Below are 22,937 nucleotides of genomic sequence, written 5' to 3' on the forward strand. Positions count from 1 at the left end.
CCATGATAAACTTATTCGGTCCAGATAGTGTCCAAGCGTGTATGGCAACAACCAGGGGAGGAGTACAAAGACAAGTGTGTCTTGCCTACAGTCAAGTATGGTGGCGGAAGTGTCATGATTTGGGGCTGCATGAGCACTACCAACTGTGGAGAGCTACAGTTCATTGAGGGAACCATGAATGCTAACATGTACTGTGACATACTTAAGCAGCAACTGGGCCGCATGGCAGTATTCCAACATGATAACCCCAAACACACCTGCAATACATCCACTGTCTTGATAAAGTAACTGAGGGTAAAGGTGCTGGAATGACCAAGCATGTCACTAGACCTTTGGCGCATTGGTAGTGTGCAAGGGGAATAGGTCTATATCTCTCTTTAATAGGGGGATGCTCACTGGTGGGGATGTGGTGTTGGACCACTTTAATCTGCCCAAAATCTAAAGAATGTTTGCTGAAAACTCGCTCATACTCCTGTACCACCCGGTATACCCCTTCTTTGTGATGTGTGGGGGTATCATCAGTGCCTACGTGTAACTCTTGACACCACTCATCTAATTCCCCCAGGGATGGGTGAGGACTGGCAGTAGGCGGTGAGATCGGAGGGATGGCCTCATGGATGGTGTGGGGATCTAGAGTGAGCAATTTGGCGAGGGTAGCGTACCGGGGAAGCCTAACCTCCTCCTCCCCACAGTTCAACACCCTTACGGGCACTCTCCCTTTCTTGACGTCTACCACCCCTCGGGCGGCCATTACTGTGGGCCAGTGTTCAGAGGGCATGGGCTCTACCATGGCGGGGTAGTCTCGCCCTTGGGGACCTACCGCTGCCCTACACCAAATCATCATCTCGCTCCTGGGAGGCACAATCAAAGGGGCCGCATCCATCACTCTCACTCCTCCAATCTCTCCTCCTGTCGAGTTCACTTGCTGTCGATACATCAAGGCCCGGATCTCACGCTGCACAGCTCTCTGTCGGCTCCCTGCCGCTGTGGCGGCCAGCTGCCGCAGGAGGGTCAGCACCTCACTCATACAGTGCTCCATCACATTAGTCCCTAGCACTACCTTCGGGTTATGATCACTGGGTTCATTCATTATCACAATCATCCCCTGGTGTTGCAGTTCAGCTCGTCCCACGGTCATGGCCACTTGTTTGTACCCCACTTGGGTCAATGGGAGTCCATCAGCGGCGATAAGTGTCAGGCTACTGTCTGGGGGGGCAAGTTCGTCCTTCCCCCAATACCGCTGATACAGTGTGTATGGTATTGTGGTTACCTGGGATCCAGTGTCCAGGAGGGCCATCAGCGGGACGCCGTCTACTGCCAGGGGGATGATGGGCCGGGCTCCAATGTACCGGTCCCGCCAATCTGGGGGGCCACTGGGTTCTACTCCTGAGGATTGGCCCGTGGCCCCAGGGGTTGCTCGTTTAACGGACACCGTCGGGAGTAGTGGCCGGGCTTGCTGCACCTGTATCAAATCGGAGGTCCATACCGTGAGTCATTGGCCCTTCTCCGCTGCATCCAGGGGACGTCCTCGGGGCTGTCGGCGAGCTGCATCCTCCCCGGGGGCTGGGATCTGGTCGGAGACTAGAGTGCGGCGAGGATCTTGGCGAGGTCTCCATCCATGCGGCGGACCTGGGCAGCCAGTTCCTCCATCATTCCGCCTGGGGCTGCAGGCACCGAAGGAGTTGGGAGAGCAGGGGCCACCACGATGGGAGCCGTGTCAGCTGGCTATGGGGCTGCCGCAGGGACTTCGGATGCTGGGGGCTGCAGAGCTTTAATGGCCCGTTCTTTTAACATGGCAAAGTCCACATTAGGGTGTTCTAGGGCCCACAGCCGGAGTTGCTTGCGGTCCTCCGGGGATCCCATCCCCTGCACGAACTGCTCAACTAACATTTTGTTGCTGTCCGCATCATTAATGGTGTCCACCCACTTCAGTGTGCGGAGGGCGGTCTGCAGGCGCAAGGCATATTCCCGAATACTATCCACGGGCCTTTGTCGGCATTGATAAAACTGCATCCGCAGTTCGGCTTCGGTGCGGGTCTCGAAGGCAATCTGCAGCTTCTCAAAGATGGTGGCCACAGAGGCCCGGTCCCACTCGGCCCAGGTCTCCGCCTCCTGCTCACCCGCCCCGGCTAGCTGCCCCAGCACCACCGCTGCATGTTGCTTATCGATCAGGGGATACAGTTCTAAGACCGGATTAAGCTTCTTCCGGAAGACCTGTAAAGCATCAGGTTTCCCGTCGTACTGCGGCAACCAGGTAACTCCGGGCACATAGGGCAAGGAGAACGGCATCACCTGAGCAATGGCGGGGGCCGCGACCTACCCTGCTCGTGGGGCCGGAGCACGGCCTGGCCCATTCTCATTCGCGGGCGCCGCTGCGGCTGCGACCGCCGCTTCTCCCGCGGCCTCGTCCGACGCAGACATCTTGTTTTTGCCCCCCCTTGGTTTCTTCTCAGCACCTCCTCTTCAGGGGCGGAGCTTCGGCTTTCGCGCCTCCACTGCTTGGGAAGACGCTCGAGCGGGGAACTTTTCATGCCCAAGATGGCGGATTCTGAAATTTTTCGGCCGGACACCTCCGGCGGGACACAAGGCGCACTTCTAACAGGTGGTAGAACGGTAAGATCCTGTTCGTGACGCCAAGTTGTCATGGGCGGGGAGGGGGCGCCGCTGCGCTCACCACGCTCGGGTCCGGCGCTGCTGCTGCTGCTCGGTGGCTCGAGCGGTGGGCCGGATCCGAGGACTCGAGCGGCGCTCCTCGCCCGTGAGTGAAAGGGGATAGTTTGTTTGGGGTTTGGGAAGTCGGTCCGTGACACCACCCACGGTTTGTGGTGAGGTTGGGGGACACCACCGCTGCTCTGGACGGGGATCCCAGGAGCGATGACAGGGAGCAGCTGAGATGTTTCTCTCCCCTCTGTGGGTAGGGGGTTTGGTGGTCCCGGGGTCCGGTGAGGGTGACTGGAAAGTGGATGGCAGGGTCTGGTGAGGTGCAGGGTCACGGGGGCAGCGCAGTGCCAGACGGCACGGTGATACTCACTCAGCAATGATGAATACAGAGTCTCCGGTAAAACAAATGGCTGGATGGACGGGTCACTCCCGGTAGGTTGGTGGTGACTGCCTTTCCCTGCACCTGTAGTGTGTTTTCGGCTCCCATGGCTTCCCACCGGTAGCCCGCTTCCCAGCATGGATAGATGCCGAGGGAGCCCCTTTTGCCCGCAGGCTCTGGCCCTGGGAACTGTAGCCTTGGCGGTGACTGTGTTTCCCTGTTCTGGTTGAGCGGTTGCCTTCAATCGGGTCTTTGTTGCTGGGAAACCCCGGAGGTTCCCGTCGCTAATGGATTTGACCGGTTTTACGGCAACTCCAAGCCTGGTCGGGGTCCATAGGCCCTGCCGAATGGTGCTGGCTTCTCTTTGCTCCCCGGTTCGGTATCGGCGGGCCACCTCCCGTCCCCGGTCCTACGGTTCCGTGTTGATCGGCCTCTCCTGCAGACGGTCACCACCGTCTGCCAACCTTGCTCTCGGTGCCCGGGCCACGTACCCGGACACGGTCAGTCTGCTCCTCTACCACTCCACTCCTCTCCCTACTTCACTACTCCACTAAACTCAACTGACTTCCTTTTCCGCCTCCAGGACTGTGAACTCCTCGGTGGGTGGGGCCAACCGCCTGGCTCTACCCCACCTGGTGTGGACATCAGCCCCTGGAGGGAGGCAACAAGGATTTGTGTGTGACTGACGTGCCTAACCGGGGTGTGGGGTGTGTTGTTGCAGTACCTGTGATGTCCTGGCTTGTCCAGGGCGCCACACTTATGTGTACATTGTCCCATTTGCAGGTCCTCCCCTGCCAGCCTTTTGTTCCTAAGTCGGAGGAGGGGGCGTGAGATCTACCTAAACTCTGCTTACCTCAAGAATTAGGCAGTCTGTTTGAGAACTTTAAGGAAGAAGGATTGATCCTCTGGGAGAAGCTGGGACTTCTCAGAGAGATGGGGACATTTATGTCACTTGCTGTGGCCGGCAATCAACCTCTTTTCTAAGGGAGCGTTTTGTGCGGCGTCACAGCGACATCACACGGCAGGCGTCCAATAGAAGCGAAGGGGCGGAGAGCAGCCTCATGAAAGACATGCCCACCTCTTTTCTGGAGGGTGCAGTAACAGTGCTGTTCGTCGTTCCTGGGGTGTCACACGTAGCGATGTGTGCTGCCTCAGGAACAGCGAATAACCTGCGTCCAAAAGCAGCAACGACATTTGGGATTTGAACGACGTGTCAACGATCAACGATTATGGAGTATTTTTGATCGTTGGCGGTCACTCGTATGTGTCACACGCAACGACAACGCTAACGAGGCCGGATGTGCGTCACGAATTCCATGACCCCAACGACATCTCGTTAGCGATGTCGTTGCGTGTAAAGCAGCCTTTATCTATGCAAATTATCACAGACTCCTGTACATTTCCTTACTAGGGACACACCCTTGCACATATTTATTTGTATTTTTATCTATCTACTAGCTGTAGTACCCGGGCGTTGTCTCTCTGTCTCTCTCCCAGTCTCTGTATGTGTGTCGCTGTCTGTCTGTCTCTTTCCCCGTCTGTCTCTTTCCCCGTCTGTCTCTTTCCCGGTCTGTCTCTTTCCCCGTCTGTCTCTTTCTCGGTCTGTCTCTTTCCCGGTCTGTCTCTTTTCCGGTCTCTCTCTTTCCTGGTCTGTCTCTTTCCCGGTCTGTCTCTTTCCCGGTCTGTCTCTTTCCTGGCCTGTCTTTTCCCCGTTTGTCTCTTTCTCGGTCTGTCTCTTTCCCCGTCTGTCTCTTTCCCCAGTCTCTGTATGTGTGTCGCTGTCTGTCTGTCTCTTTCCCCATCTGTCTCTTTCCCCATCTGTCTCTTTCCCCGTCTGTCTCTTTCCCGGTCTATCTCTTTCCCCGCCTGTCTCTTTCCTGGTCTCTCTCTTTCCCGGTCTGTCTCTTTCCCGGTCTGTCTCTTTCCCGGTCTGTCTCTTTCCTGGCCTGTCTTTTCCCCGTCTGTCTCTTTCCCGGTCTGTTTCTTTCCCCGTCTGTCTCTTTCCCCGTCTGTCTCTTTCCCCGTCTGTCTCCTTCCCCGTCTGTCTCTTTCCCGGTCTGTCTATTTCCCAGTCTGTCTCTTTCCCCGTCTGTCTCTTTCCCCGTCTTTCTCTTTCCCCGTCTGTTTATGTCTGCCTCTTTCCACGTCTGTCCCACTATCTCTCTGTCTCTTTTCCCATCTGTCTCTGTCTTTGTCTCTGTCTGTCTGTGTCTTTTTCTTTCTCTCTCTATCCGTCTCCCCACCGACATCATATTACCTCATACACAAGCTTGTTATTCTAACAGTTTATTTTGTTCCTATAGCAACCACTGACAGTTGCTATTAATAACCTATAGCTCCCACGTCCATTCAGTTTAATGTAGGCAGAATTTTTGGACAGTAGCTGTAAAGCGCAGGGTTACATTTTCCCACCCAAACATAGTCTATGACGTTCCCTGAGTCACATAGAGTGTCTGTGCAAAATTTCGTGATTGTAAATGCGACGGTGCGGATTCCTTTAGCGGTCATACAGACATACACACATACAGACATACACTCATACACTCAGCTTTATATATTAGATCTATTTATCTGTGTGCAATTCCTTACCAGGGATGCTCTTTTGCATTAAGCACCTTATTTGCATACATTGTTGGGGAGAAACTTTAACATATTCTCTATGTGATTCTCTCTAGAACCTTATTTTATCTAAATTGTATGTACCTGCTCCTATTCCATTTATTCTCCTGCTACTTTGACTTTGCACTCAGCACTTTATATATGAATATAGATAGAATAGAATGTCTTGAGCATTATTATACAAAAATGTTAACGTAACATTTGGGCCACCTGCTTGCCACTTACACGTTGGTGCCACCTAGTGGCTCCCTGTAGTTTTCATGTTTTTTTTTCTTTCAGTTTTTGGTTGATATTTAAATAAGGATTTATGTTTTCACACGACTGTGTACACTCTATAGGATTTCATTCATTTTTATGTATTGAGTCTTCTTTAAAATGTCCATGTCTAATATTTTTCAGTGCCTGTTTCTATTTTCAGTGTCTTTTCTATGCTGGGGCTGCAGCATAAACATCACATAGGAGATGCTGGGGCTGCGGCATATACATCACATCAGTTGAAACCAGAAGTTTACATACACTATCTAAAAAGAAACATATACATACCAACTTCCACCAACATCTTCACAAGGCCTTTTACTTTTGTTCCTGGGTTGATATGCATATGTCTGACCAAAACACGTTCATTTATGGTACACAGAACCTGTCTCCTTCCTGAGCGGTATGATAGCTGAACATTCCCATCTTGTTTGTACTTGCATCTAATGGTTTGTACAGATGAACGAGGCACCTTCAGGTATCTAGAAGTTGCAACCAAGGATGAACCAGACTTGTACAAGTCCACAATTCTCTTCCTGAGATCTTGGCTGATTTCTTTTTACTTTCCCATGATGCTACACAAAGAAGCAGTGTGTTACAAGTGTGTATTAAAATACATCCACAGGTGTATCTTAAAATAACTCTGATGTTGCCAACAAACCTATCAGAAGCTTACAAAGACATAACATCATCATATGGGCTGTTCCATATTGTTTAAAAGCATAGTACTCTGAGTGTATGTATACTTTTGACTTTGCAGAAAGTAATACAAATGCCTTAAAATTTTTTCGCTTTCTCATAATTCTGGCATTTGGCAAATATAAATAATGTTGGTTTCTAATTGACCTAAAACAGAAAAAGTTTTATTCTGATTTCAGGTCAGATAGTGAGAAAAACATGCGTATGTATCTTTTTAGGTAGTGTATGTAAACTTCTGGTTTCAACTGTAGGTCTCATGGATGACTGTGATGGTTGTGCTCCCGCCTGCAAACTGTATGTTTTTTTTTTTTTAAATTAAAAAATGTAGCCCTGAAAAATTTAATTTTGGGAGGGCAACCTGATATCCCTGCTGATATACAGTGCCTACAAGTATTATTCAACCCCCTGCAGATTTAGCAGGTTTACACGTTCGGAATTAACTTGGCATTGTGACATTTGGACTGTAGATCAGCCTGGAAGTGTGAAATGCACTGCAGCAAAAAAGAATGTTCTTCCTTTTTTTTTTTTTTTTTTTTATAATTGTGAAAAGTTTATTCAGAGGGTCATTTATTATTCAACCCATCAAACCACCAGAATTCTGTTTGGTTCCCCTAAAGTATTAAGAAGTATTTCAGGCACAAAGAACAATGAGCTTCACATGTTTGGATTAATTATCTCTTTTTTCCAGCCTTTTCTGACTAATTAAGACCCTCCCCAAACTTGTGAACAGCACTCATACTTGGTCAACATGGGAAAGACAAAGGAGCATTCCAAGGCCATCAGAGACAAGATCGTGGAGGGTCACAAGGCTGGCAAGGGGTACAAACAAAACCCTTTCCAAGGAGTTGGGCCTACCTGTCTCCACTATTGGGAGCATCATCCGGAAGTGGAAGGCTTATGGAACTACTGTTAGCCTTCTACGGCCTGGACAGCCTTTGAAAGTTTCCACCCGTGCCGAGGCCAGGCTTGTCCGAAGAGGCAAGGCTAACCCAAGGACAACAAGGAAGGAGCTCCGGGAAGATCTCATGGCAGTGGGGACATTGGTTTCAGTCAATACCATAAGTAACGTACTCCACTGCAATGGTCTCCGTTCCAGACGAGCCCGTAAGGTACCTTTACTTTCAAAGCGTCATGTCAAGGCTCGTCTACAGTTTGCTCATGATCACTTGGAGGACTCTGAGACAGACTGGTTCAAAGTTCTCTGGTCTGATGAGACCAAGATCGAGATCTTTGGTGCCAACCACACACGTGACGTGTGGAGACTGGATGGCACTGCATACGACCCCAAGAATACCATCCCCACAGTCAAGCATGGTGGTGGCAGCATCATGCTGTGGGGCTGTTTCTCAGCCAAGGGGCCTGGCCATCTGGTCCGCATCCATGGGAAGATGGATAGCACGGCCTACCTGGAGATTTTGGCCAAGAACCTCCGCGCCTCCATCAAGGATCTTAAGATGGGTCGTCATTTCATCTTCCAACAAGACTACGACCCAAAGCACACAGCCAAGAAAACCAAGGCCTGGTTCAAGAGGGAAAAAATCAAGGTGTTGCAGTGGCCTAGTCAGTCTCCTGACCTTAACCCAATTGAAAACTTGTGGAAGGAGCTCAAGATTAAAGTCCACATGAGACACCCAAAGAACCTAGATAACTTGGAGAAGATCTGCATGGAGGAGTGGGTCAAGATAACTCCAGAGACCTGTGCCGGCCTGATCAGGTCTTATAAAAGACAATTATTAGCTGTAATTGCAAACAAGGGTTATTCCACAAAATATTAAACCTAGGGGTTGAGTAATAATTGACCCACACTTTTATGTTGAAAATTTATTAAAATTTAACTGAGCAACATAACTTGTTGGTTTGTAAGATTTATGCATCTGTTAATAAATCCTGCTCTTGTTTGAAGTTTGCAGGCTCTAACTTATTTGCATCTTATCAAACCTGCTAAATCTGCAGGGGGTTGAATACTACTTGTAGGCACTGTATTGTAGGAGGATGACCAGAAAAAAAACAAAGGTGAACAATGAAAAAAATGGGTTTAAGTCAGCTCACCAGTCCTATTAGAAAAGTAGCCGTCACGGATTCAGTGAGACTCCAGCACCAGTAATATAAGGAAAATTCTCCAGCGTCCGCTCTTCTAAAATCAATTTTATTCCAAAATTCTCTTAAAATGATGAACAATCACTGGTGCATGAAGGATAAAAACAAATTCATGACACAATCATCCCCGATATGCCTGAAGTCTGTGTACACACAGACATGTTTCGGACATGCGTCCTTCCTCGATGTGTGTAACTAAACAACTAATCCAGGCATCTTATAATCTAATTGCAACACCTACACCTGCACCAGGAATAAAGGCAGGAATCAATTCCACCCACCTCAAACTGACACTGACACATAGAATTACAATTTTACTCTTATCAACCTTCAGGTATTATCAAAAAAATAATTTTAAGCTCCACGCAGCTAATAAAGGGAATAGCGCGATCAGCTAAGCTGGCACTGAGGTTACTCGCGGCCAATGCTGACAGCTGATCGCGCTATTCCCTTCATTAGCTGCGTGGAGCTGACAGGAGTGGCGGTGTCTGCTGCAGCTCCGGTCACCTCCATGCAGCAAAGCTGGAAGCGACGCTGGACCATCCTGGAGTACGCCGGACATGGAGGGCTTTTTTGGGCTTATAAAATTGGTGAACAAGGCAATTTGTTAGTGTTTTTTTTTTCTAATAAAGGATTGTTCGGGTGTGTGTGTTTATTTACTGTAATTTACAGATTAATCATGGAAGGTATCTCGGGGAGACGCCTGACATGATTAATCTAGTATCAAATTTTAAGTACCTCTAAGGTCCAGGGGATATTACTCTGATTTACTCATAGAAAAATCCCCAATTGTGAAAATATTTAATTTTTATTCAAGTAGAAAAATAACACCAAAATGTGCACATAGATATACAATTCAATTGTCTTCTGCCAATTAAATGGCAACCCCTGATCTTGAATATCAAGACCAGGGTTTACAATAAACAAAAAAGACAAATTGATACAATTTAAAATACATAACCAAAATGCTGGTTCACAACAGGACAATAACTATGACCAAACTTAACTTGGTATCTCCTAATGAGACTATGCTGGCACAGCGTGCTTATCTGTAGTCCCAATCAAGGATAAACATCCAGGAGTATCCACATGACGTTTGGAAGATTAGTCCCTTTAGTCAGTATAGTGAACCGCCAACTATATCACAATCAAGACGTCTCCACCTCGACGCGTTTCCCCACGTTGGAACACGTGGTTCATCAGGAGGTTGTCAGATAGTATAGTTTAAGGTATGCAGGTCCATGGCGCCAGATAGCAGATCAGCAGCACTACAGTAAACACTGTCTTGATAGCATGCTCCCGTCCTCCAGTCACTATACTGACTAAAGGGACTAATCTTCCAAACGTCATGTGGATACTCCTGGATGTTTATCCTTGATTGGGACTACAGATAAGCACGCTGTGCCAGCATAGTCTCATTAGGAGATACCAAGTTAAGTTTGGTCATAGTTATTGTCCTGTTGTGAACCAGCATTTTGGTTATGTATTTTAAATTGTATCAATTTGTCTTTTTTGTTTATTGTAAACCCTGGTCTTGATATTCAAGATCAGGGGTTGCCATTTAATTGGCAGAAGACAATTGAATTGTATATCTATGTGCACATTTTGGTGTTATTTTTCTACTTGAATAAAAATTAAATATTTTCACAATTGGGGATTTTTCTATGAGTAAAACATGATTAATCTAGGACTTATTGGCAGCTATGGGCTGCCAATAACTCCTTATTACCCTGATTTGCCAACGCACCAGGGCAAATCGGGAAGAGCCGGGTACAGTCCCAGAACTGTCGCATCTAATGTATGCGGCAATTCTGGGCGGCTGCTGACTGATATTGTTAGGCTGGGGGGCTCCCCATAACGTGGGGCTCCCCATCCTGAGAATACCAGCCTTCAGCCGTATGGCTTTATCTGGCTGGTATTAAAATTGGGGGGGACCGCACGCCGTTTTTTTTAATTATTTATTTATTTTACTGCACAGTATAGACACGCCCACCGGCTGCTGTGATTGGGTGCAGTGAGACAGCTGTCACTCAGCATGGGGGGCGTGTCTGACTGCAACCAATCACAGGCGCCGGTGGGCAGGGAAAGCAGGGAATACGAGATTGATTAATGAGCGGCCGGCATATTCAAAGTAATTGTTGCCGGTAATCTCTGCACAGCTGTTCCTCGCCGCGCTGGTGATCGGGGAGCGGTATGAGCCGGGGGAAGAAAAGACCGAGCGCCAATGTAAGTATGACTGAGAACAGCAGGAAAAAAGGTAAGTATACTGACTTTAATTTAAAAAAAAAAATAAGATCGCTAGTGTAAAAACGCACACGCATGAAACGTGCTGAACACGGACATACTCCGTGTGCGGTACGTGCAGGCACGGACCCATAGACTAAAGCGGGTCCGTGCCTGCGTGCTGCCGGCCAAAAACGGACATGTCGTCCGTGTAGAAAAGCGCACACACGTACTTACCACACGGTCACACGTTCCGTGTGATTTTACGTGTGTGTGCCATCTACCATTGAATAACATGGGTCTCCGTGTGTACGTGTCTCCGGTACGTGCAAATACGTACCACACACGTACAAATTAAACGGATGTGTGTTGCGGGTCTTATACAAGATCACCCAATGGTATGAATATCAGACATGATATGAATTATTTTTATAATTGACTATATTTAGTTAATTGTTTTAAAATTAATTGTTTGATAATACCTGAGGTGTGATAAGAGTAAAATTGTAATTCTATGTGTCAGTGGCAGTTTGTGGATGACATGTGCTTGAGCATGTTGGTGGTGGTCAGACTGATAGTGGCTCCTGCTTATTTTGGTGTGGCACAGGTTTTAAATGACTGTTCTTTTATTGGACACACTTTCTTTAAAAAAAAAAGCACCATACTTCGAGTGTTGTTGCTCTTGAGAACAGTTGCCCGCCTTCTCCCTCTGGCCACCGCATTTCCTCTGATGGCCCTCTTAAAATTCAGTGAGGTTTGGCAGCTGTTCCTCTAAAAAATGTGTGAGGGCCGCATGATGACTCAGTGGACATGTGTCGAGGGCGGGGGCCGGTTTCCCCGTCGCGGGGGCTGCTCAGGGAGATCGCGCTCGGATCCGGTGCCTTCCCCTCGGTGGCTTGAGCGGGCCGGACCTGGGGCTCAAGCAGCGCTCCTCGCCCACAAGTGAAAAGGGGAGGAATTGGGGATTTGTCTAGAGTTCGTGACGCCACCCATGGGTCGTGGTGATGGTGGGCACCACCGCTGCTGGTGACGGGTTTCCCGGGAGCGATGGCGGGGAGCAGCTAGGTGTTGACCCCTCCGTGGGTAGGGGCTGTTGGTCCCGGGGCCCGGTGGCTGATTGCTTTCCAGTAGGATGGGGCTCGCAGGGTGCGGGGTCGCGGTGCAGCGCAGCGTGGTGCCGGGTGGCACTGGTGTACTCACTCAGATACAGATGGACAAAGTCTCTGGTAAACCAAATGGCTGGATGGACGGGGCCCGCAGCCGACTGCAGTGTTTCCCTGGATGGGTTGATGATGGCTGTTGTTTCCCTGCACCTGTGTTTGAATGTTGACTCGAATGCCTGGGCACTGGTAGTCCACTCCCCGACGTATATGTGCCGGAGGAGCCTCTTTGCCTGCAGACGCTGGCCCTTTGAATCTCTGGCCCTTGGCGATGGCACTTATCCGTACTGGTTGGGCTGTTGCCTTCAATCGGGACTTGGTTGGGAATGAACCTCTGAGGTCCAGACCGCAATCAGAGAATTTGACTAGAGGTTGGCTTTAAGCCTAGTCGGGGTCTGAGTACCCTGCCTGGTGCTTGGCTCCAATCGGCTCCCCGGTTCGGTACCGGCGGGCCACCGCCCGTCCCCGGTCCTACGGTTCCGCTGACCTTCGCCAACTCCTGCTGTACGTGCCCAGGTTTCAACCCAGACACCAACAGTTTTCACTCCTCTTTCACTGCTGACCACAACTGGACTCTACTTCCAACTGACTACTGTGTTTTTTCCCGCCTCCAGCCTGTGAACTCCTCAGTGGGTGGCGCCAAGCACCTGGCTCCGCCCCTCCTGGTGTGAACATTGGCCCCCGAGGGTGGCAACAAGGATTTTAAGTTTGACTGGTGTGACCTGTCCAGGGAAGGGTGTGTGTGTGTGTGTGTAGTGACCTGTGACCCCTGGGGTCCAGGGCGTCACACATGCTGTATGAAGACAAGAAAAATAATAAACCATGAACCATATACCCCTTTTTTTGGTGGAAAGATGTGCATGGGAATATACCAGAAAAGAAAAACACATTTGAATTGGCTTAGGGTTTGTGCACACGTTGCTTAATTACATGCTTTTACGCTGCATTCTGCACCGCAGCGTAAAAGCATGCGTCCTGCGTCCCCAGCACAATCTATGTAGATTGTGTAAATTCCATCCGCACGTTGCGTTTTAGAACGCAGCGTTTTACATGCTGCCAAAACGCTGCGTTCTAAAAAGCAACATGTCACTTATTTCATGCGCATTGGATGCTGCTCCAACTTTGTCTATGGGAGAGTCAGCATCCAGAGCACATGAAATCGGCATCCATTCTGCAGACACACTGCATCCATTATGCAGTGTTTCTGCAGCGATTTGAAGCGCACATGCACTGCCAAATCGCTGCAGAATTGCATGGACACTACGCAACGTGTGCACATAGCCTTAATGTTCCGCTAATGTCATTCTCTGGGGTTAAGAAGTTGGAGCCAATCCAGGCCTTTTGAGAAATTTAAGCAATTTCATGCACACGATTATTTTTTGGTTTTTTATTTTTTTTTTCTAGCTGAAATGGAAAACTGCTGCATTTTCACCATTGAAAGCAATGAGAGTACAGAAAAGCAGCAATATCGCCAGGTGTGAACATAGCCTAAGGGGTGAAGGAGACTTTTTGTTTTCTTTTTTTGTCGTATTCTTTCCTATATAATGAATTGTATTTGTTTCCTAACATTTTTTTCATGTAAAATGAATGTCATTTTTGGTTTGGTATGTTTTATTGTCAGTCCATGAAAGTGAAGTAACACTCTGACTTCCACAACACAGCTGGGAACATTGTTGTCAGGCATGTGTCAGGCGTCTTTCCCATGCTGTTCCCGTTACATTTGAGCACTTTTTCCATTTTAGCGTATTAACTGCCACCCAGACCTCCTGGGATGGTCTGCGGGAAAAACACCTGAGTTTCCCATTGACTTCCATTATACTCATTATTCGAAACGTGCATCCGAGCATATTCTGATTTGCTCTATTCGAGTACCAAGCATTTTAGTGTACCGCCCCCATGCCAGCGGCTGAGCCGCTCGGATCCGGAGGCGCGGTGGCTCGAGGAGTCTCTGGATCCGGGGGGTCCACGCATACACTTGAATTAAAAGGAAAGGGGGGGGATATGTACAATGGGATGAGAAAGTTCGTGACTGGTCACGACCGGTCTGGTCTGGCCGGTATCTGGGTGACCGCTGCCATGACTAGAATGAGGACCTTGTTCTGGATCTCTGCAGCTGGAGACTCTGGTAAACAAACTGAAGGTTCCGCTGCCGGGGTTGGTGGGGGCAGCTCGGCATCCGCCGAGGATGGGGTAGTCGGTAGTGGAGAGTTCACCGCAAGCGGGGACGGTCCGGATCCCTCAGCCGCTTTGGCCGGATTTGTGCAATCAGCAGGGACTGGGTAACCGCTTACCCTCTCCTCACATGGGATTTCAATTTCACGAGCTCGCACCACCACCGTCAGGCTCCTCATCTCTTCCCTCTAGTGGTTCAGAATGAAGAGGAATTGCATCCGCATCCTCCGGCAAAGCTGCTCTGTTTCTTCCTCTATCCATGCCGCGGTCCCAGGGACAGCACGCTCTGGGGACCAGTCTCGCTCCGCCATCTTGCCACTGCGTCTTCCAAGAACGTTGTCACAGAGTCCTGGCGTCCCTGCTTCACTTCCGCTAGTAACACATTCTGGCCCGCCCCCTCGGTCTTTTCGCAGCACTCTCTCGCTGACCGTGGCCCTCTGGGAACTTCCGGTTCCGGCCTCTTCAGGAAGACGAGGGGCGGGGCTTAGGCTTTGCGAGCTTTCTCGGAGAAGACGGGGTTTTGTCACGAAAAAAATGGCAGAAAATGGCAGAATTGACGGGAAACAGAATTTTGACTCGCGGTCTTCGGTTTTCAAGACGCACGTCACCCAGGTAAGTGGGTCCTGGTCGTATTCTGTTTGTGACGCCAGTTTTTCCCAAGGTTTACCGCCCCCACGCCCGCGGCTGAGCCGCTCGGATCCGGAACCACGGTGGCTCGAGGGGTCTCCGGATCTGGGGGGTCCGCGCGGACACTCAAATGAAAAGGAAAATGGGGGATATGTACAATGGGATGAGAAAGTTTGTGATGCCACCCATGGTGTGTGGTAATGTGAGGGACCACCGCTGCTGTTGGGGAGCCCGGTGACGATGGTGTGGTAGCTTGATGTTTAACCCCTCCGTGGGTAGGGGGTTTGTGTCCTGGGGCTCGTTGGATGGTTGGTGCTTGGGTGCCGTTGGGGATCGGGGCAGGGGTTTTCAGTGTACTCACTCAGTCCAGGAATAACACCGACAGCTTGTAAACCAGAATTCTGAGCACCACTGCAGCCTGTAGGGAGCATGCTTGGGTCCGTACCCTTGGTGTTGCTGTTAGCCTGTGGTCCTGTCCTTGGCATCTTTGTCTCTGTTTGGACCCTCGGGTATAAAACTCTTCGGGTCCCGCTCACCTGTATGGATAACGGAGTGAGCTTGCTCTCAGGGTTCACGCGTAGGATTTCTTTGGACTATATTGGGAATGTCCTATCCCATCGGTGCGCTAGTACCCCGATTTTGGAGCGGGTTGGGGATGAATCGGGAAGTCTTCACCCCCGTCGGGTAAATTACCGGAACGTGTGAAGCTACTTTCCGGCCTAGGGTCCACATACCCGTCGTGTCCTGGCCCCTGCCCGGTGATAGCTCAAGGCCACCGGCTGCCTTCCTCGGCTGTCCGTGCCCCCTGACACCATCCCCTGCGACCGGGGTTCCAGCTCCTACCAGGCCCAGACCAATGTGTGCCACCTAGTAACTACAGGAGCCTTGCTCCAGGCCAGTGACCTCTCCCTCTCAGACAGTCACCTCCTCACTCTCCTCTCCTTTGCTCAACTTCAGCCCAACTTCAGCTCAACTGTCATTTTCTTCACTTTTCCCTTACCAACCCCCCATGTGGGCGGCCCTATTCCCTTCAGGCCGCCCAATGGTGTGTCTGGTGGATAAAGTGTAAAGTGTTCCTAGGATTTTGATTGGATAAGCTGTTAGCAACTTCAAAGGACCAGGATCCGTAACCAAGGAGGGTGGATATTGTGCAGAAGGACAGATTGCACAATACCCTGTGACAACCTGATAGGCCAGGGTGTCACAGTAGTGCTTGTGATGCGCTCACTGAGGCCTGGGGTGACTCAGTACTGGGCGGTGGTTCTGGCTCTGGGGCGCCGTGGTGGCGTGGCCTGGCTCCGTGACTCCGTCGGTGTCATTTAATATAAAGGAAGTGAATGATGACAGTTTATTCGTGACGCCACCTGTGGAATGCGGCAAGTTAGGTGTCGCCGCTGCGAGATGGGGCTCCCCATGACAGATGGTGATGCAGCTTAATGGTGCAGCTACCCACAGGTAGCGCTAGGCCCCAGGGTGGATGGGGGTGGTAGTAGTAGTCTATGATGGCAGAGGCTGCCGGGCAGGAGGCACAGGTGAATAACAGAGCGACACAGGGATGCAGCCTCAAGGTTTTTTCTCACTGTAGCAGGTTTCTGGATAACGCGATATGCCAGTGACCACCCTTGGAGTGCTGGGATTCACCGTGATGGGCTCCAGCTGATCCCGGGTAGCTCGGAGGTCGAGTCTGTTGCACCTTTCTTAAATGTCTCTTTCCTGGTCGTCTCTGCGCTTGCTTCGCCCTCCTGCCTTGCATCCTTACTCACTGAACCCTATATCAGTGCCCGTGAACCCTGTGGGGTGGCGTGAAGCTCTATCCCATTGGTCCTTGAGGGTCACCTTCCAGTGAATTTGTGGCGGTGGTAGCTTTAGTGCTTGAAGACACCTGAGCCGTTGGTTTTGCTAGCGGATCCCGTAGGTTATACTCCTCTAGCCTGGGGACCAATTCCTGTGATGTGACCTAGTCCTTACACCTATAGATTATGTGTGGAGCAAGGCCACCGAAGGTTAGCTCCCGTGGTCTCTAGGATCCTTTCTGTTGGTGCCTGGGCCGAGTGGTACCTGCTCCAGGCCGCGGGACTTAGCTCCTCCGCTGCTGCTCTTTCTCTCTCCACACTTTGTTCCCACTTTGTACTGCTGTGTTCACACTCCTAAGACTCCCTCTAGACTGGCTTCGGGTATAATCACGCTCTCTGCCATGTCTGATGAGGTGTTTCTGAGCCTGGGTGTTGTGCTTTTGTGTGAACCGGTTGTGACCTCCTCCTTACCCCAGATGGAATACCACACATCTGGCTGAGGTGCAGTACCTCTTTGGTGACTGAAGCCTTAGGGGCACCACACTTGCATATCACTACTGAGGATATTGGAGACTGACATCATGTCTACACAAGAGAGCATATACTGGAATGGTTGTCAGACTGGAGATCACATAACGCAACTCCCAATTGCCTTTTATAAGAGAGCAAATGTATAGGGGCAACTGAGCAGGGCTGATAAAAAAAAAATTATACTGCTGGAATATTGCTAATGAGTTGGCAATATATGCAAAAATATTGAGGTGCTATTGTAACTAATGGCTTATTAAATATCCTAGTTTTTGGTTACTAACAACATTATTATTGTTTTTTATTTGCTGTTATTATTAATGAACCCATATGGAGTATGACAGCTCATGGATCTCTAGCATGTGCCAATGAGCTAGTTTTGTTCTGGACCATGTGGAGAGCTGGCCGCACAATTTGGCATATTTATGGGATTGGTGGAGGTCTCAGCTGCCAGCTCTCTCCCCTCCACCCGAGTTTGATATGCTTCAATTTCCGCTCATCGTTTTCTAGTAATCTCTTATGACATTTTTATCTGTTATTTCTAATGTTTTCTTTATTTCTCTTCTCACTTACCTTTTAAAGGATCAACCCACTTCCTGGATCTTACCCAACCCAGCAGTACTATACGCCACCTCAAAGCCTTCCTGATACCTACTCTCCATATCATCACATGAAGCCAACCGGAACATGGCCGCCTGCTGGTGCCTCGGTGTACCCAACAGGAGCAGCTTCTGGACAACTGTATAGACATGGCTACCCGGAAGTACACACACATAGTAACGATGCTAATGTTTCTTTAACACATACGGACTTGCATTCCCAAAAAGACTTGGGGGTCTCCTCTTATCAACCAGAACTACAGCAGGTCCAGACACAGTAAATAGAGGGCACATTTAATAACGGCAAAGACGATTGCAAGGCCACAGTGGTGCCTGTTTACATATGTTATCATGGGGTCAATTCTTAAGTGCCTAAAGCTGGTGTCACACATAACGACGACGACAACGACGTCGCTGCTACGTCACCATTTTCTGTGACGTTGCAGCGACGTCCCGTCGCTGTCGCTGTGTGTGACATCCAGCAACGACCTGGCCCCTGCTGTGAGGTCGCCGGTCGTTGCTGAATGTCCAGCTTCATTTTTTGGTCGTCACTCTCCCGCTGTGACACACACATCGCTGTGTGTGACAGCGAGAGAGCGACGAAATGAAGCGATCAGGAGCTGGCACTGGCAGCTGCGGTAAGCTGTAACCAGCGTAAACATCGGGTAACCAAGGGAAGACCTTTCCCTAGTTACCCGATGTTTACGCTGGTTACCAGCCTCCGCTCTTGCTGCTAGTGCCGGCTCCTGCACTGTGACATGTGGCTGCAGTATGCATCGGGTAATTAACCCGATGTATACTGTAGCAAGGAGAGCAAGGAGCCAGCGCTAAGCAGTGCGCGCGGCTCCTTGCTCTCTGCACTGTGACATGTAGCTGCAGCACACATCGGGTTAATTAACCCGATGTGTACTGTACCTAGGAGAGCAAGGAGCCAGCGCTAAGCGCGGCTCCCTGCTCTCTGCACATGTAGCACAGCGACGTTATGATCGCTGCTTCTGCTGTGTTTGACAGCTAAGCAGCGATCATAACAGCGACTTACAAGGTCGCTGTTACGTCACCGAAAATGGTGACGTAACAGCGACGTCGTTGTCGCTGTCGCTTAGTGTGACACCAGCTTTACCTATTTACCTTTTGTTATGTCTTTTTTCCCTAGTGCATATCTGTCACCAGACTCATCATTTTATTCTAGAGTTGATTATGCTTTAATAAGTGGGACTGCTTCTATAAGGCTATGTTCACACAGCATTTTTGCATGTTTTTTGCAGCAAAAAAGCCCTGTTTGAACATAGCCTATAGGGTACTTTACACTCTGCGATATCGGTACCGATATCTCTAGCGAGCGTACCCGCCCCCGTCGGTTGTGCGTCACGGGCAAATCGCTTCCTGTGGCGCACAACATCGCTTACACCCATCACAAGGACTTACCTTCCCTGCGAACATCCCGCCCAGCTCCTTCCTTTCTAATTGCGGCCGGCCGCAGGTACGAGGTTGTTGCTCGTTCCTGCGGTGTCACACATAGCGATGTGTGCTGCCGCAGGTACGACAAACAACCTCACTACTGAATAGGCAACGATTTTTGGTAAGTGAACGACATCTCACATACCAACGATTTTTGCCTCTTTTGCGATCGTTTAAGGTCGCTCATACGTGTTACACGCTGCAACATCGCTAGCGACGCCGGATGTACGTCACAAACACCGTGACCCCGACTATATATCGTTAGCGATGTCGCAGCGTGTAAATGGCCCTTAAGGCTGTGTGTGCACTTTGCTTTTTTTCATGCGTTTCCACAGCGTTTTCAACGGCAGCGTTTTAATGCCAAAATGCATGCATTTTGATTTTCAAGCAAAGTCTATGGGAAATGGGGCTTTCTTGTGCGCACAATGCTGTTAAAAACGCAGCATTTTAGTTGCAGAAAATTTGTCAAAATCTCTGCATTTAAAGAAGCAACATGTCAATTGTTTTTGCCATTTTGGCAGCGTTTTGTTAACATTAGAGTCAATGAGAAGTTGCAAATCGCATCCTAAATCAAAATCCTAGCGTTTTACATGCTTTTTTGATGCAGAAAGCATACGTTTTTGACATTATATTAAGGGCATGATATGTCCCTTTACACACACACACACATAGTCCGACAATTAAATTAATGAAAATCAATAATTTAACGTTATTTGAAACATAACTATTAGATCACAGTTAGCATTTTAATAAAATAAACTATATTGTGTATGATTTTCAGCATGATTTTTGTTATCATTTTTTTCCCTTTTTTCATAGTGTTTGAATGTTTAAACTTTATTTAGTATTGTATTTGTATTGAAAACGCATCTGACTTTAAGCAATGAAAAAGCATGTAAAACGTGGTAAAAACGCAGCCAAAACGCGGTAAAAATGCATGCGTATTTTTAGCATTTTTGTGGTGAAAAACAAATTTGACAAAGACAATTTCTGCCAGAGGATGCGTTTACAACTGCAAGTAACTCAACGCAAAGTGTGCACACAGCCTAAGGGTGGTGTCACATACAGCGACGACGACAACGACGTCGCTGCTACGCCACCATTTTCTGTGACATTGCAGCGACGTCCCGTCGCTGTCGCTGTGTGTGACATCCAGCAACGACCTGGCCCCTGCTGTGAGGTCGCCGTTCGTTGCTGAATGTCCAGCTTCATTTTTTGGTTGTCGCTCTCCCGCTGTGACGCACACATCGCTGTGTATGACAGCAAGAGAGCGACGAAATGAAGCAAGCAGGGAGCAGGAGCCGGCATCTGGCAGCTGCGGTAAGCTGTAACCAGGGTAAACATCGGGTAACCAAGGGAAGACCTTTCCTTGGTTACCCGATATTTACCTTCGTTACCAGCGTCCGCCGCTCTCGCTGCCAGTGCCGGCTCCCTGCTCTCTGCACATGTAGCTGCAGTACACATCGGGTAATTATCCCGATGTGTACTCTAGCTAGGAGAGCAGGGAGCCAGCGCTAAGGAGTGTGCGCGGCTCCCTGCTCTCTGCACATGTAGCACAGCGACGCATGTCGTTATGATCGCTGCTGCTTCTGCTGTTTGACAGATTAGCAGCGATCATAACAGCGACTTAGAAGGTCGCTGTTGCGTCACAGAACATGGTGACGTAACAGCGACGTCGTTGTCGCTATGTGTGAACCCAGTTAAGTGTATAAGAGTCTTGTTTATGAGCTTGCTCCACAGTAAAAAGAAACAGTGTTTTTCCTTTCTTCAGTCATTTCTAGGTTGAATGACTCTTCAAGACATCCTGGGTATATTGACCCACATTTGACTCTTTTGTGACCTTTTACTGTTATATATTGGATGCCATGTATTGCACCATATGTGGTAAGGATACAGTTCAGTGTAAGGCATCTGATGGACTAGCTGCATTATTTTAATTAAAAACATTGTGATATAAAACTATATATGTATTGCCCCTTATGCAACTTAATGATCTCCATTTTCAGTACTTGTGGGATACAGATCCCAATATGCATGTGAGGCGAGCTGGACAGATTCCAGGAGCCATATCGCCAATGTATCTTGAAAATGTAATTCTGATAGATTTTTCAGCTATTTGTTCTTGTTATAAAAGCTTTTACACTCGACTTTTGTAGAGAAATGCTATGTATAAATTATTAATGAATCTAGGTTTGTCCAACCAGTGTGAAAAGATGGTCGTCTTGGGACGATTTCCTGAGATTTCTGAATGGGTTAGGCTATGTCCGCACGTTGCTTTTTACCTGCTTTTTACCTGCTTTTTTGCTGCTTTTTCAACTGCAGCGTTTAATGCCAAAATGGTTGTGTTCTGCTTTTCAAGCAAAGTCTATGGGAATTTGGGTTTCTTGTCCGCACTATGCAGTTCAAACTGCAGCCTTTTTGTTGCAGAACTTTGCAGTGCAAAATTGTTTTTGCCATTTGGGTTTTGCACTGCAAAGCTGAGTTTTTGACCAAAGTTCTGCAACAAAAAGGCTGCAGTTTGAACAGCATAGTGCGGTCTAGAAACCCAAATTCCCATAGACTTTGCTTGAAAAGCAGAACACAACCATTTTGGCATTAAACGCTGCAGTTGAAAAAGCAGCAAAAAAGCAGGTAAAAAGCAACGTGCGGACATAGCCTGATGAAAGTAGTGCAGCATGGCACGTCTGTAGAATTGTTTTCTATGCACTAGAGGAATAGTGAACTATCACATCAAATATGACTGAATTACTATGCAGTTTTTAAAACACAATGTACCTTATTTTTCTGACTATAAAGTGCTCTAAGGGAATATATAGCTAAACAGCTGTGGATATTTTATAGTCCAGAAGCAGATGCCTCTGGGATTAACAGGAGTTCCTATAACATCCTTCACTGAGAGAACTATCTAGTGGCAAAGTTTTTTCTTTTTCTGCCTTGCCTTTTTGATTATGGCAAGTAAAGAAGTGGGGCCAGCAGAGTCTTGCACCATGTCTAGAAACAGCACACCACTGAACTCTGGAGGTAAAGGGCCATCCAGGATGTCAGTCACAAGCCTTAAGAAGGCTCGAAAGTATGGGAAATAGGACGACTTTCTACCTGGTACTAAACTAGTCCTGATTAGAGATGAGCGAACCTGAAAAGTAAAGCTCACTGTTCGTACTGAACACAGACTTTACAGCAAAAACAGTGTTGGAGTTCGGGTTCTTTACATATGCTGACCACTCGCTTTAGCAATCGCTGTGCTCAGCCCAGTGCAAGCTGTTTCAGGCGGGGGTTAGACCACTGCAGGGGGGGCTGCTCGAGACGCTCGGATCCGGCCGGTTGCTGTGGCTCGAGTGGCAGCCGGACCCAGGCTTGCGCAGCCGTCCGTCGCCCACAAGTGAAATAAAGAGGTTATTTACAGGGGAGAGTTTGTCAGTGACGCCACCCGTGGGTTGCGGTGATTGTTGGTGACACCACCGCTGCCTTGGCATGGGATGTCCGGGGCTGATGGAGCGGGGCAGCAGGATGGTATCCCCTCCACGGGTAGGGGAGGTGTTGTCCCGGGGCCCAGGTGTAGGTGGAGTGCTGGGACGCAGTCTGCAGGGCTGGACTAGATGATACCGGTGTACTCCCTGTTTTTAATAAAATCACACAGAGTCCAGATAGTAAACCAACTGCTGAAAAC

The 22,937-nt window shown here is 48.9% G+C and overlaps 2 protein-coding genes across 2 annotated transcripts in view; one reads left to right on the forward strand and one right to left on the reverse strand.

Annotated features, from left to right (window-relative positions):
* RHBDD2 (rhomboid domain containing 2) overlaps window positions 1-21,433 on the forward strand; it is a 310,146-nt gene extending 288,713 nt beyond the window's left edge. The window contains exon 5 of the transcript XR_012750513.1: window positions 20,986-21,433. The gene's annotated coding sequence lies outside the window, so the exon portion shown is untranslated. The remainder of the gene's footprint in view (window positions 1-20,985) is intronic.
* The window catches only part of LOC142291609 (transmembrane protease serine 11D-like), a 392,225-nt gene that overhangs the window by 132,236 nt on the left and 237,052 nt on the right, over window positions 1-22,937 (reverse strand). The gene's annotated exons all lie outside the window — the stretch shown is intronic.

The sequence above is a fragment of the Anomaloglossus baeobatrachus genome, chromosome 2 (genome assembly GCF_048569485.1).
Source record: "Anomaloglossus baeobatrachus isolate aAnoBae1 chromosome 2, aAnoBae1.hap1, whole genome shotgun sequence".
Taxonomy (NCBI): domain Eukaryota; kingdom Metazoa; phylum Chordata; class Amphibia; order Anura; family Aromobatidae; genus Anomaloglossus; species Anomaloglossus baeobatrachus.